Consider the following 12,852-nt stretch of genomic DNA (forward strand, 5'->3'; position numbering starts at 1 on the left):
TCATGCTGATCAGGCTGAACAGTCTGTGCTGGCAGCAACGTCTGGTCCACGCTTGAAAGGAAAGATCAAAACCTTTTCTGAGATCTCTTTGGATGGTATTTCAGGTGCCTTGTCTGACAAACAAAGGCAGATTTGCTCTTATGGCTCCTGGGGGCTGCTCAAGACAGGATTGTTGCTGCCTTAGCCATGTGTCCACCCTGAGAGGCCAATTGAAGCAAGCCAGCATCAGGGATGGAGAGGAGGAACCTCAGGCACGTGGTGCTCCCCTGCTCTAGTGCTGTCCTTGCTCACACGTCGAGTTGAAAGCTACTTACAGCTCTGACAGCTGGGGCCAACAGCTGAGCCAAGCACACTCAATCTTTCTGCACTGGGTTACTGCAGTGTAACTTTTTCTCCTTTCCAGGCAGATTTCCTAAGAGATTTCTGAGTCTCCAGGTCTTTGGCTTCTGCCCGGCTCACTGCAGTCAGCTGTGACAGTGTTTCTTGCAGCACAGACATCTGTTCACTAGGAACTGGCATAAGACCCGTTTTGGAAAGGGCACTAAGGCTGTCATGGGTAAGAAAGTGAATTAAGGGAAGCTTACAGATACCAGGAGCTCATCAAAGATCACAGCTGCCCTTGCCTCCTGGAGATCACTCCAGCTGTGCTAGCACATTAAAGTGGGCCTTTTAGGGGGGGATAGCATTTTTTCAGACAGCAATGTTTTTCATCTCAGTCCCCCAAAACTTCAAGTGGGGTCCTATAATCTCAGAGCCTTCATAGATTATGAGCACTGAACTTACCCTTCCTTCCATTCTCCTTCTTCAAACACTTTAGCATCATACTGGTAAGGTAGGATTATCTTAGAAGAAGAGCAGGTGGCTGGAGAGTCTGAAGTCCTGAGCTCTGAGCAGATCTGTCACTGATTTGTGGTGTGATCTCAGGCCAGCTACTGAGGCTCTGGTATGGATGCATGCTGGATACCCACAACTCCCACTAACTCCAGAGGAGACATCGTATGTTTGGTCTGTTGGAACCAAAGGACCTCAGTCTTCTCGACTCTTTGATATCTGTAATGAAAAGATGTGAGTTCTCCTAACTACCTCCACCGGGTATTGTGCCACTTGGCTAGTGATCATATGGCACTGTCAGATGTACATATTGGGAAAAAAACAGTAACTCGCCTTTGTTTCTCACAGAGCTGGTGCAGAACAATGCCTGGGCTTTGAGAAATTGCCCAGATTTTGCCCTACAATCCCCCAGGTACCTCAGCAAGCTGATATCTTATATTCAACAGATCTGGCTTTTTCCAGGCTTTCTGGCTGGTAATCCTACATGGCCTCTTTGTAGTGGCACTAATTTTCCCCTATTCACACTGCCTACAGATAAGCTGACTTGAAGTTACCTCTTGTTCGAAGGTTCAGCCTCTTGTTCAGTGTCTTTGCACTTCTTTATCTGATTGCCGAAGTGGAAACTTGGCTTTGCTCTTAGGCAGAAGCACAGCCACAGCAGCAGCACCAGAACCTGCACATCCACCCTTTGAAAAATTTGACTCTGTTGGGCTCTAATAGAAGAGCAAGCAGACCCTGTGCCTGCAGGGAGCTCAGCCAGATCCAGCATTTTTCATAGATGCCCCATGTCTTCATCAGTATGCAGATCCATCTGCGCTGCTGAGATATCTCCACGCTACAGACAGGGAGTGGGGGAATACATTTATAAATAGGATCACTTCATCTTTCCCTTTTCTGCTCTCCCCATGGTCTCATAATACCCACTGATGGTGGTGCTTCACTGCTGAGAGCCGCCAGTTCCACCCTACCTTCCTTGTTCTCGTATCACCAAACATTTTCTTCTTTGCATTGTAAATGATATAAAGAAGCAAGGGGTGAGGAATGGGGATGGGGAAGGAGGGATAGACTCCAGTGGCTCTTAGGACTCTCATTTATCACTTGATTAACAATAACAGGTACTAGAAATGATGAAAGTCTGACGTTAGAGTGCCTGCATATAATTTCTAATGTGTGCCTTTTTAAATCCAGCAAGTAAATAACAGCATCTTGTTAGGAAGGGTGCACACTACAAGCCTACCCTCTGTTGCACAACAGCCTGCACCAAAATATCTCAAAGCTGGTTAAAGCTAACTCTTCCTGTTGACTGTGCTAGAAGGTTGTTAAGTGTTGTACAGCCACAGAAAAACTAAACATTGCTCCTACTCATGCTTACTCACATTAGAAGCTCTTGAATCCGTAGTGACACTGAATGCAGCAATCATATTGGTACATGACAATAACTGTTGCTCTGAAGAAAAACATAGCAAAAAAAATATATACGAGACACAACTTTTTTGCAACTGGGTTGAAGTCTTTCTCCTGACATTGCACTGTGACTTTATGCCAAAGCCAGTGAAAGAGTCTCAGAACCTCAGCTTTCTTTTCCTGTGCCCCAACAGATGACAAACCATGACAAACCCCAAATCCCGTGCACACAATCTTGGCTGTATTGTGGTCTGTCTGCATGTCCATTATGTGTGTGTGTGTGTGTGAGCTTCCTCCCAGGTCACTCTGCCTGTTGATAAGGTGATTTATCCTCATTTGTATGATTGCAGATGAGGAAACTAAGCTGTGCCAAGTACCCCAAATTCCCTGGGAGGTACCAACATCCTTCACAAAGCTTAAAAAGTCACATTTTCTGTCTTGAAAGTTTTTTATATTTATTAAGGAAATAATAGAGGAAGTTCTGGAAATTCCACCATATGGCACTGAAGATGTAAGTGTTGCAAAACAGAGAATGTAACAGTAATTTGAGTAAAAGATTTACTTTGCACCAAAAGATGAAAAAGATGCTGAACCAATAGACAGATGACAGACATATTTGTCAGAAGCCAAAAGGTCACCACAAACACGTAGGGCAGTTCTGCTACTCCCCCTAGAAAACAGAAACCCTTGAATTGTCAGGGGATGCCTCTTGAAACAGGTGATTTGAAGAAGCATGTATACATCGACCATCACAGCTGTGAAAGCAGGGGAGAAAATTAAATGTGGTTACATGGACAAAAGTGCAGAGAAACTCCGTGGGTGGTAGTACAGTGCTGAGCCAGGTGACATAAACAGCTTGTAACAGCAGTGACAGAAGTACATCTGTCCCCAGTTCATGCTATAATTCAATGAGAAGACTTGCTGCTGAAAGTCTTTGGGAACAGCTATATGTAAGATGGGGCTTCTTCGACTGACAGATAAATCCATCTTCCAGGACCTCCCCAAGTAACTAGTGGAACAGTTCAGCAGATTTGGCTTTCCAACCAGAGCCTCTTTAACTGCCCATGAAGAAAGAGTTGCTCTATTCTGCTCATGCTGCCAAACAACTGCTAACCTCACCAAGGAGTCTGGGATGCCAAGATGAGCTCTCATTAGACAAGGAAGCAGGCCCATTCTCAAAGGGAAAGACCCATTCCTCAACCCCTCAGAGATAATCTGACTCAAATTTGTTGTGCTGCCACATGTGCATTTGATGTGCTGCCACATCTCCAGCCACATCTTACATCTCAAGGAGAGAAAGACAGAGCAGGGACAGGAGATGTAATAAGGAAGAAGCAAGGGCACACATGAAGGGGCAGTAAGGTGGGAGGCAGAAGCAATCTCGGGGAAGAGGATGGGATATGCAAGGGAGAAAAGCAGTGGGCAGCAATCACAGGATTGGGAGGTAATGATAAAGATGTAATACTGGAGCTCTCAGAGGGGAATCTGAAGAGTGTGAACAGGGTTTCTAGTACAAGAACAGAGGGAACTCATCAGTTTGTTTTATTGTAATTCACGAACCCCCCTTGAGCCCTCTGAGCACAGATTTCCACCCAGGAAAAAAAAAAAAAAAAAGTAAGTGTGGGCAGCATTCGCTTTGCTTGGGTACTCACACTACAAGACAGACATTTCCAGGATGCAACAGATGGACTGACTGCACGTACTCTAGACAACTTGTGTACACTCATCTCTCTCTAAGAAACCCTGATGGGAAAAATGGCAGCTCTCTATTAAGACTAACTTCAAGCACACAAAGAGCTGCTGCACTATTTGCTAATCCTTTCAGTAAAACGTGACTGTGAACATATGATATAATAGAAAACCAAGGTTTCAAGGGTTAAGGTATTGACTGGGTTAATTGCAGTGCAGAACTATGACGGTTCTACAACATGGCACTTGGCTGTGGAAGAGCAACTCATTCACCAGCATGATTTCTACTTAGGTGGCTCTTCCCATGCAACTTCTCAAGCACTGACCTTAACACAAACATACTGAGACAGAGGCAGCTCCTTGACTCTGAGGTCTCCCACCACTATCCCCATGAAGCAAAACAGCAATGACATGATGATGGAGCTCATAACAAACTCCCAGACCTACATGTATACAGAACTTTAGGACTTGCTAAAACATTGCTCTAAGTTTACCAGTAAATCTTCTGGTTGGTAGCCAGCCTTCACAAGTTTGTGCTTGTCACTGGAAGATAGACCCTACAGATCAATCAACTTGTTTGGCAATGTCATGTCAGATTGGGATGACAGTAGATTGCATCAGAACCTGGCGTGGGTGCTTCTATCACTTACTTCACATATGGAAAATTGTATCTATTTTTGCCAAGATTTCCTGTGGAAGAAATGGGAAGGGGTGAGGAGGAGGAGAAGGAGAGAGGAGTGACAGCCATGTCAGTCTGTCCCATTTTTGACATTTGAAAAAAGAAAAGGAGGGGGGGGTTCATTTCTCATTCTGTGCATTGTTCTGACAAAAATAAAAAAAGAAAAATAAATAAAAATAAAAGAAAATGCAGGGCATTAAAAATGGAAAATCTGAATGAAGCTGTTGTGTTCTCAAAAAGTGTTTCACTAGTCCCTGAACTTTTCATTCTTGGAGATATCAATATTTTTGTTTGGTTTCATTCCAACTTGCAGCAAAGTTAGACTTGAAAATTATAATCTTTTCTGGAACAGAGTTCTTGCGATCTCCACCTGCAGTGTCAAACCGGTGTGGATTCAAGAGGATGGCACTGCCAAGAGTACAATTGCTGACTCCACGTTTATGCCTTGGTCTCATTTTCAGAGTCAGAATGTTAATTTTAGTGCTTGCATGACCCCTAAGTATTTCATGGTCTACACTATGGACATAAAAATATAGATGTGACATTTCTGTTATGCAGATATCAGGCAAGAGTGAGGGTATCAGGAGTAGGGATAACTGGAAAGAACCATGCCTCCCCTGGCAAGCCTGGGGTGAGCAAGGAAACCAGGGGCGCATTAAGCTACAGGAAAGTGAATAAGGCAGAGTTTAAGGCACAAGTAATGGGAGAAGCAGGCAGGCAGCCAAGAGGAATAACCTTGACTGATGAACAACAGGATGTGTGATGTCCTTTCATGTGGAACAAAAGGCAAACATGAGACTTTACGCGTGTTCTTTCTGCCTGAAAAACACCACTGATTACACACAGCAGAGGTGAAGTTAGAAGTCAAACACAAGCCTTCAGTCTTCTCTTTTACAGCCACAACCAGGCAGCAAGACAGAGGGGGATAGAAAATGCAAAATATCCTATTTGCAATGTAGAGTGTAGCTAGAGGGATACCAAATACAAAGAAGGGACGATAGGCAGTGAACAGTTTTCCTGTCCCCTTTGGTGTTAGTGAAGGAATTGCCAGAGGGAGAAAGTCTAAATCTGTGAGTTACTGGGTCAGCGTGCTGACCTAGAGCCCCCCTCCCTTTTTTTGGAGAGGGGTGAGGGGGTTGTTTGAAGTTAAACTTGTCAAACCCTGTGTGAAAATGGATATAAGCAAATCAAGGGACTGCAGATGAGAACTGGCTAGGAGAGACTCTTTGGAAAAGCACTGGGCTGCAACACTGAGAGCCTTTCCCAGCCTTTCTCCCTCTGAACAACAGCAGTCAAGCTGCCCATGGTGACACCCACAACAAAATACTGCACTAACCAGGATAATCACCGGGCCATATTGGGTACAGAAGGGCTCTCTATTCTGTTTTACACCAAAAAAAAAAATTGACTGTAAGGTATCTTTAAATTAAGTTTACAGCTGGTGTCATTCCTGTCTTGGTTATTGTCTTTGGTTCCCTGTTTCTCTGGTTTTGCTCAGAAATGTCATCTGAGGATCTGCCCAACTGAAATATCTAAGTTCTAGGGAAAAAAAAAAAAAAAGAAAAAAAAAAAAAAAAGATGAATTTTCATTTCTGAATGGAAAGCTAAGAATAACTCCCAACTAGCTGTAATCAGAGCACAAGTATAAATCACACACGGTTCATGGCACGAACATCCAGCAGGAGTTTCTCGGGAGGGACTGCTTCCCCAGGGCTGTGGTGTCAACGTGACACTGATGTGTTTGGCTTCTCTCCTGTTTCTGCAGAGTATGAGTAAGGCTCCAGCCCCAACACTACAAATTAGCCCAGGATGTGGATGTCTGCAATCAAACTGAATTGCTTAAAATGGTTCCACTTGTCCGTATAAGGAGTTAATTTATTCTGGTCTGTGGTAGGAAAGATAACTTTCCCTGTTTCAGGTAATACATGACAATAATAAAGCTTTCGCTTTCTTCTCCCACTTCCCCCTTAATTCTGCCATGTGATTTGTGCTGTTATGGACTCAAGAAATCTCTGCTAATGCAGGCCCAGGAACATCTTTGCATCTATTTCTGCAGCAGCAATACAGTTATCCAGAGATTTCTTTCCCTTTCCCTCCACATTTCACTCAGTGTCTAGGGTATTGTTCTACTTTCTCAGTTACCAATGACTAATTTAAATCGTCCTAATTTTCAGCTCCCCTCTGGTACTCTCCCCCACTGACCCAGAGGAATTGCTCGAGACACTTCGCCCTCTTTTCTTTCTCTCACTCTGTCTCCCCACTCAATATCTAATAATTTATGTAAATGAATTCAGCAGTATCAAAATAACCAGGAGGAGGGGGAAGAAGGAGGGCCTGACTGATTATGAAAAATATGCGAACAGCTCTGGGAAACTACTGTTTCCCTCTAAATCTCCATACCCTGCAATGCACCTCCTTAAAACTGCCTTAATCAAGACTTTGTTCACATTAGCCAGTGATACTTAAGCAATCTTAAGATAATAATTTTCAGGTGAATTACATTTTCCAGGCAGTAACCATAAGTCACTACTTGCAGCTCAAGCATAACAGACCATTTCTAATCCTAAAATCTAAAATTAACTCTACTTAAAAGAGCTGTTCCTTTAAATGGGCACATTCCTTAAAATGACACCTTCATGAGAACCTTACATGTTTTATGTAGCAGTGTGAAAACACAGAATGTTTGCCAATGAATCTTTGGCATTTGGCAACTTTGGAGGCATGGAACTGCCAGAAAAGGGTTTTGCTGGGGGACCTGGAAGGCCACAATACTTTTTGCCCACTGGCATTGCTGCTATGACTGAAAATTCATTCATTCAATTACACAGAGGTTGATCTATTTCACTGTCTCCTATGGTAGTTTTACGTCGTTCTGTATTGAATTTGTATGCTGCAGACATATCAGACTTGATGAATGCAGGCAAGAATTTTATTTCATTATCTTAAAACCTTCAAATTACACATACACAATAAATATTGACAGGGAGGTGAAATGAAGACTTTGCTGTATCTCGCTGCAAGAGTTACAAATTGCAGAAGGGAGTGTGTAGGGGAGGTGTGATAAGCAAGTAAAAAGAAAAATAGGAAATCTCTATTTACTGGTACATTGACGAGCACTAAGTGGGGGCTGATACCTCAAAACCCGCAGAGAGTCATGGCCTGCATGTATGGGATGCTCTCCTTAGATCCATCTCCTAGGTCCTCTAGGGAATCAGGGCAATTTTCTGTTTCTGCACACATTAGCAACATTAAGGGACCAGTAAGTAATCTGTATAAATTCTCTTGCTCATGGTTTGGCATTGTTTTGCTTTAATTGGGACTGGAAAATAAAAACAAGATGATAAAATAATTAAGCCTAGAAAGGACCTCAGGAGCTCTGTAAACCAACTTCCTGCTCGTAGCAGGGTCAGGAAAGGGATCTGAGCAGGTTGCTCAGGGTTTTATTGCATCACGCTTTGAAAACACCCAGGGATGGAGAACCTGGACTACCTCTGCTTCCAAAAACTCAGTCTGTTCTTGCATCAGGTCTAGGTGAAGACTTTCTTTTTTTTTTTTCAGCCCACATGAGCAACAAAAACACTATTTGCTTGTCAGATAACATCTTCTAGTTCTTCTAGTTGAGGACTTTAAGCAAGCAGAAGCCTACAAACTGTTTTGTTCCACTGTTGGGCTTACAAGAAGTCGTGTTACTACAAACCCTGGACAACCCACACTCCCTGATGTCCTGTGTCAAAGGGCCTGCAATAATGGCTCAGTTTTACTGCATATTTCATATTCAGGAGAACTGATACATAGAGAAGTTGTTACCTGCACGCAGGCAGTGGTAAATTGCTAAAAAAGATGGGAATTTCCATTCCCTCTCCTTCAGTCCTAGGCTGCTCCTACCTGGGTGGATATATGCCATATGGGATCCAGACTTTTCTACTTAGCTACAACTTTGCTTTCACTGCCTCATATTTGCTACTTTAGCTACTAAAATTTACAGTTAATTTACAGATCTTCTTCCTGAATCCTAGTTCTTTTTTTTTTTTTTTTTTGATCCTGTTCCCTACAACACCATCATTTCCTGCTCTTCAAAGCTTTTCTTCAGTGTTTTGTAGGCTGCTGTTAATCAGAACAACTCCAAGAAGCTGCCAGAGGCAGCATCAGGGTTTGCATTTTTATTCTCAGTTCTGAAATCTGGCAATTAAGATGCCAATAGACAAAAGTCCTGCCTCTGGCAGCCCCCTCTGCCCTTCACAGCAAGACGTCTGTGGCTCTTCCATCAATGCAGCCATCAGTATGGCATTTTATGGAAACACATCGCCAACTTTGCTTTCCTTAAAAAACTGCCCTGTAGTCTTGGAGCTGTCTGAAAAGTGGTTGAAGTATTGATGAGAGGGATGAGGGTAAAGTAGGGCAGAGAGGGGAGGGAGGAACGGGGGCAGTGAACTGGCAGTGATAGCCTCATCAGCTTTTCAAGATAAGGGTCCCTAATTGCTGAGGATCATCAAAGAAACTGCAGCATTTATCCATGAGAAATTAACCTTCCAGGAATACAACCCATATTCATGTAACAAAGATCTGTGTGAAGGAGAAATTTCTAGTCGGTGAGTAAGTTTGATAATAAAACTGACTCCAGACTGAAGCAAAATAAAGATGCTGATATTGTTACTGAAAGCTAATTTACCTCTTTTCCATAAAAGGGATTGTTTCACAGCTATCAGAAACAGTTTTTTAGGTAGAAAATCAAAATGCTTTTCTTTGAACATTTCTATGTTGTCTCTAAATCATTCTAAATCATTTTGTTTCTTTCAGAATTTGTTTCTTTTGGAAATTCTGGTTAAAAAATGAGAGAATATTTTGCCTTGATATCAATTACATTTTTTGAGTTTTCCTCAGAGCAAAATTCTCATTAAATCATCTAATTTCTATACAGATTTTATTTTGTCTTGATGAAATCACATATTTCAAAGGAACACGAGTCTACTCCATGTCTTCTGATTTTCACTGTGCTAATTGCAATGATGCTAGTCTACGATGAACTTTGTGGGGTTTTGCTGTAATGTTTCATGGACCACAATGTCACAAGCAGGTAAGTATGATGCGGAAAGTCTTACTGACCACCTTTGTTACTCCAGTCTCATTATTATATTTTTGCATAAGAAAGGGGATAGGAGCTGTTTTGATTTTCCAACAGGCACCGAAGCTTTGCCTGAAGGTGAAAGTCTTAATTTGTGTGAAATTTTAAAGACTCATTTCCCATACACAAGGATGCACTGCTCTGGCCACGTAGCTGTCGCCAGTGCCTACGGGGCCCCGTAGGAATCACATGGGCCCCCACAGTGAGCTGAGAATGAATTTCCCCCAAGCTGCCTCTTTGAAGTGTTGCTCGAGTGCCACGTTCACAGGCCACAAGCGAGCTGACATTTTGTGCAGCTCCTGTTTCGCAAGTGGGCTCAAAATAACAGCAAAGAACGATCTTTGACCCCAGCTGATACTGCATATAACCAGATAAAATTCTAAAAAGGCAGAGTTTTTACTGCCACAATGTGGGAGAAGGAGACGGAGACTAGAAATATTTAATTAAGAAAAGCATAGGTATTTGTGTAATACATGATTTGCCACTTAGAACTGAACATGAACCAACATTGCTTGTTTGGCTAAGCTCCAGTCCTGAAACTCTTTGCTGTAACATTTACTGTTAAATCACTACCGGCTTATCTTCACTATTTAAAGCAAAGTTAAAATCCACTCGCTTTATCTCAGGCTAATTAGTCTGAAGGTGTGAGGCTGAAATCAGTATGTTTGCCTCATGAAAAGAGTGCCCTCTTCCAAATTTTCTCTTCTGTCTACCGAGGCATACTGCTCCTAGTCAAACACGACTTCCTCTCCACCCCCGATTCAGCTATGTTAGATCCCCATCACCCAACAGTATCTAAAATAACTCTAATCACCTATTTTTACTGCCTGAGTTTGGGAGTGTTCACGGGAATCATTTTGTTGGCAGACCCAAAGAGCTTGCAGAAAGGGAAAAAGAAAAGAGAGTTACAAATTGCAGAGGGCAAAATAGCAGCTGAACGTGGCAATGTCATCAGCTGGTGGAAGTGTCTGCATTCAGAGCACCTGCCTGTGGCTTAAAATTACTGGTTTTGTTTAGAGATTTTGTGTGTGTGTGTGTTTGTGTGTGTGTGTTTGGTTGATTGGTTTGGTTTTACTGCAGAATCATTCATATTTGTTAATACAATTGTGAAAGAAAATTGAGAAAGAAACCTTAAGTCCTAGGATTTTTTCATTCTCTATTGGCTTTCTGGAAGAAACAGTTGATGGCAAGAAAGGCATACAAGACTGGAACCTCTCCTGCATCTTTCCTCCTACTTAAGAGGATTTGTGATTCTACATATAAAGTGAAATCCAACAACCTGCCATGTGGCCCTCAGTTATATAAGCTAAACTTTTCACAATTCAACGTCTAAAATTAATCCTTTAATCCATATTTAGGTTCTCATAATGAACTACTGTTAAATGTTATCTGCAGGTGCTCAGGCATTCTGAAGGTTTGATAAAGTATATGGTTATTCTTACCTAAGGCATCTGAATTTGAATTTCTTGGACATAATGACTTCTTGGCATTAATGAGACTTTCATATAATAAAGGACCTTTCCAATGTTTTTAAATAAATTTTAAATCATATACTTCTCTGTGACTGCTCAACATTATAATGCAAGCACCAAAAGAAGTCCAAAGTAGCAGGAAGCAAGTTCTAGCAAACGTTTTCCCATTCCATCACAAGCATTTTTGTTCAATCGTTTCTGCAGTGTTTGGATGAACCTTCCTCCTACCTACTTCTACGTGGGGCTGGGTGATGGTTATGTTTAGCATGGAGAGACTTGCTGAAAGTCACAGTATTTGGTAGCTGGGGAAGGTAGGGGGGAACAGGAACTTTCCTTGTTTATATATAAAATCTGGTTGAACAAAAATGAAAACAACTTTATAGGAACTGTTAAGGCTAATTTAACTCTTTTTCATATCCCTGGATTACAGCTGCAGGGATGATGTCTTCTTTGAAATCTGAGTTTTTTGACAAGCTCTCATTAGTTCAGAAGAGGCAATAGGTTTCCTCCTGTCCAACCTATTAATGCTCTGGTCTCTCTTCCGCAGGTCTCTCCATCTCTCTTGTCCCAAAGCTACTGGATTGCCTTTCTTAAACACGGGAGTGATTGTAGACTTTCAATCTTGCCTACTAAGTGAAAGACTAAAGGGGAAAGGGGATTGCAAAGCAGAAGACAAAGAGTAAAAGTTATGATTTTATCAGACCTTTGCACAAGGTTTCATCCTTCTGTTTATATTACAGAGGTACCCACCTGATTAGCCTCATCAGGTGATGTAGGATGAATAAGAAGGGATTTTGTTACTAATTCTCCAGGAAACATTGTACAGGATTTGTCAGAAGGGCGGATTTGGGGGTAGAAAGGTAAAATCTCAGAGGCCGCACACCCGAGTGCCATCCATTAGCTCTTTCCCCAGGGTTGAGCCACAGCACTAGCAGCTGGAGGACTGGCATGTCATAGGCTTTTGTCTCTGGAACAGCATTTCCCCAAGTGGCTGATAACAGGCTCAGTCTATTCCACGGAGGATGTATTCACAGCCTGCCCTGATACATTTATTATAAACAAAAGCCAAAGAATGTTAAATTTGTCTCTAACAAAATGTTATTCTGGCTATTCAGATAAAACACGTTTGGCTGGGGGTTTTTAGATGCAGAGCTGCCTTTGCTGTAGGAAATCTCACGTATTAAAGAAAGATCAATACCACAGCTAATGGCCTAAGGTATCAAAAAACCTCACTGGAGGAAATGAGAATGTTGTCTGGAAACCAGATGATGATAATCCCCAGGATAAATGGATTTAGAGATTTCCGAAGCTGTTTTAGTAAACAGAGGGCAGATTTAGGCAGTTATTTCAACAAGTTCCTTTACAAAAGAGAAGGAGATTGCCATTTTCCTGTTTGGTTTTAGCCTTGACATTGATGATTCTTGGTGAATATTTATTAACCTTGTAGATGCAGAATAGGGCCTTGTGTTTAAGCACCCTCTTCTTCGTTACAGAGGAACCTCACGCTGAGCATTTTGTCTTGCAAATGGCCTTGCACATGTGCACACACTGTTGACAAAGTCTGGCAGGGCTCCTTCACTGTCCCTGGTGTCTGCCAAGGCAGGTGGACCATTTGTAAAGGATTCAAGGTGGAGCCCAGACAAGTACCAGAAAGC

The 12,852-nt window shown here is 42.2% G+C and overlaps 1 long non-coding RNA gene across 1 annotated transcript in view; it reads right to left on the reverse strand.

Moving 5' to 3' along the window:
• Positions 1–783: 783 nt before the first annotated feature.
• The window catches only part of LOC140001686 (uncharacterized), a 58,186-nt gene continuing 46,117 nt past the window's right edge, over positions 784–12,852 (reverse strand). Inside the window, exon 2 of the long non-coding RNA XR_011807165.1 lies at positions 784–1,050. This is a non-coding gene — a long non-coding RNA (uncharacterized lncRNA). The remainder of the gene's footprint in view (positions 1,051–12,852) is intronic.

This window comes from Anas platyrhynchos, chromosome 2, assembly GCF_047663525.1.
Source record: "Anas platyrhynchos isolate ZD024472 breed Pekin duck chromosome 2, IASCAAS_PekinDuck_T2T, whole genome shotgun sequence".
Taxonomy (NCBI): Eukaryota; Metazoa; Chordata; class Aves; order Anseriformes; family Anatidae; genus Anas; species Anas platyrhynchos.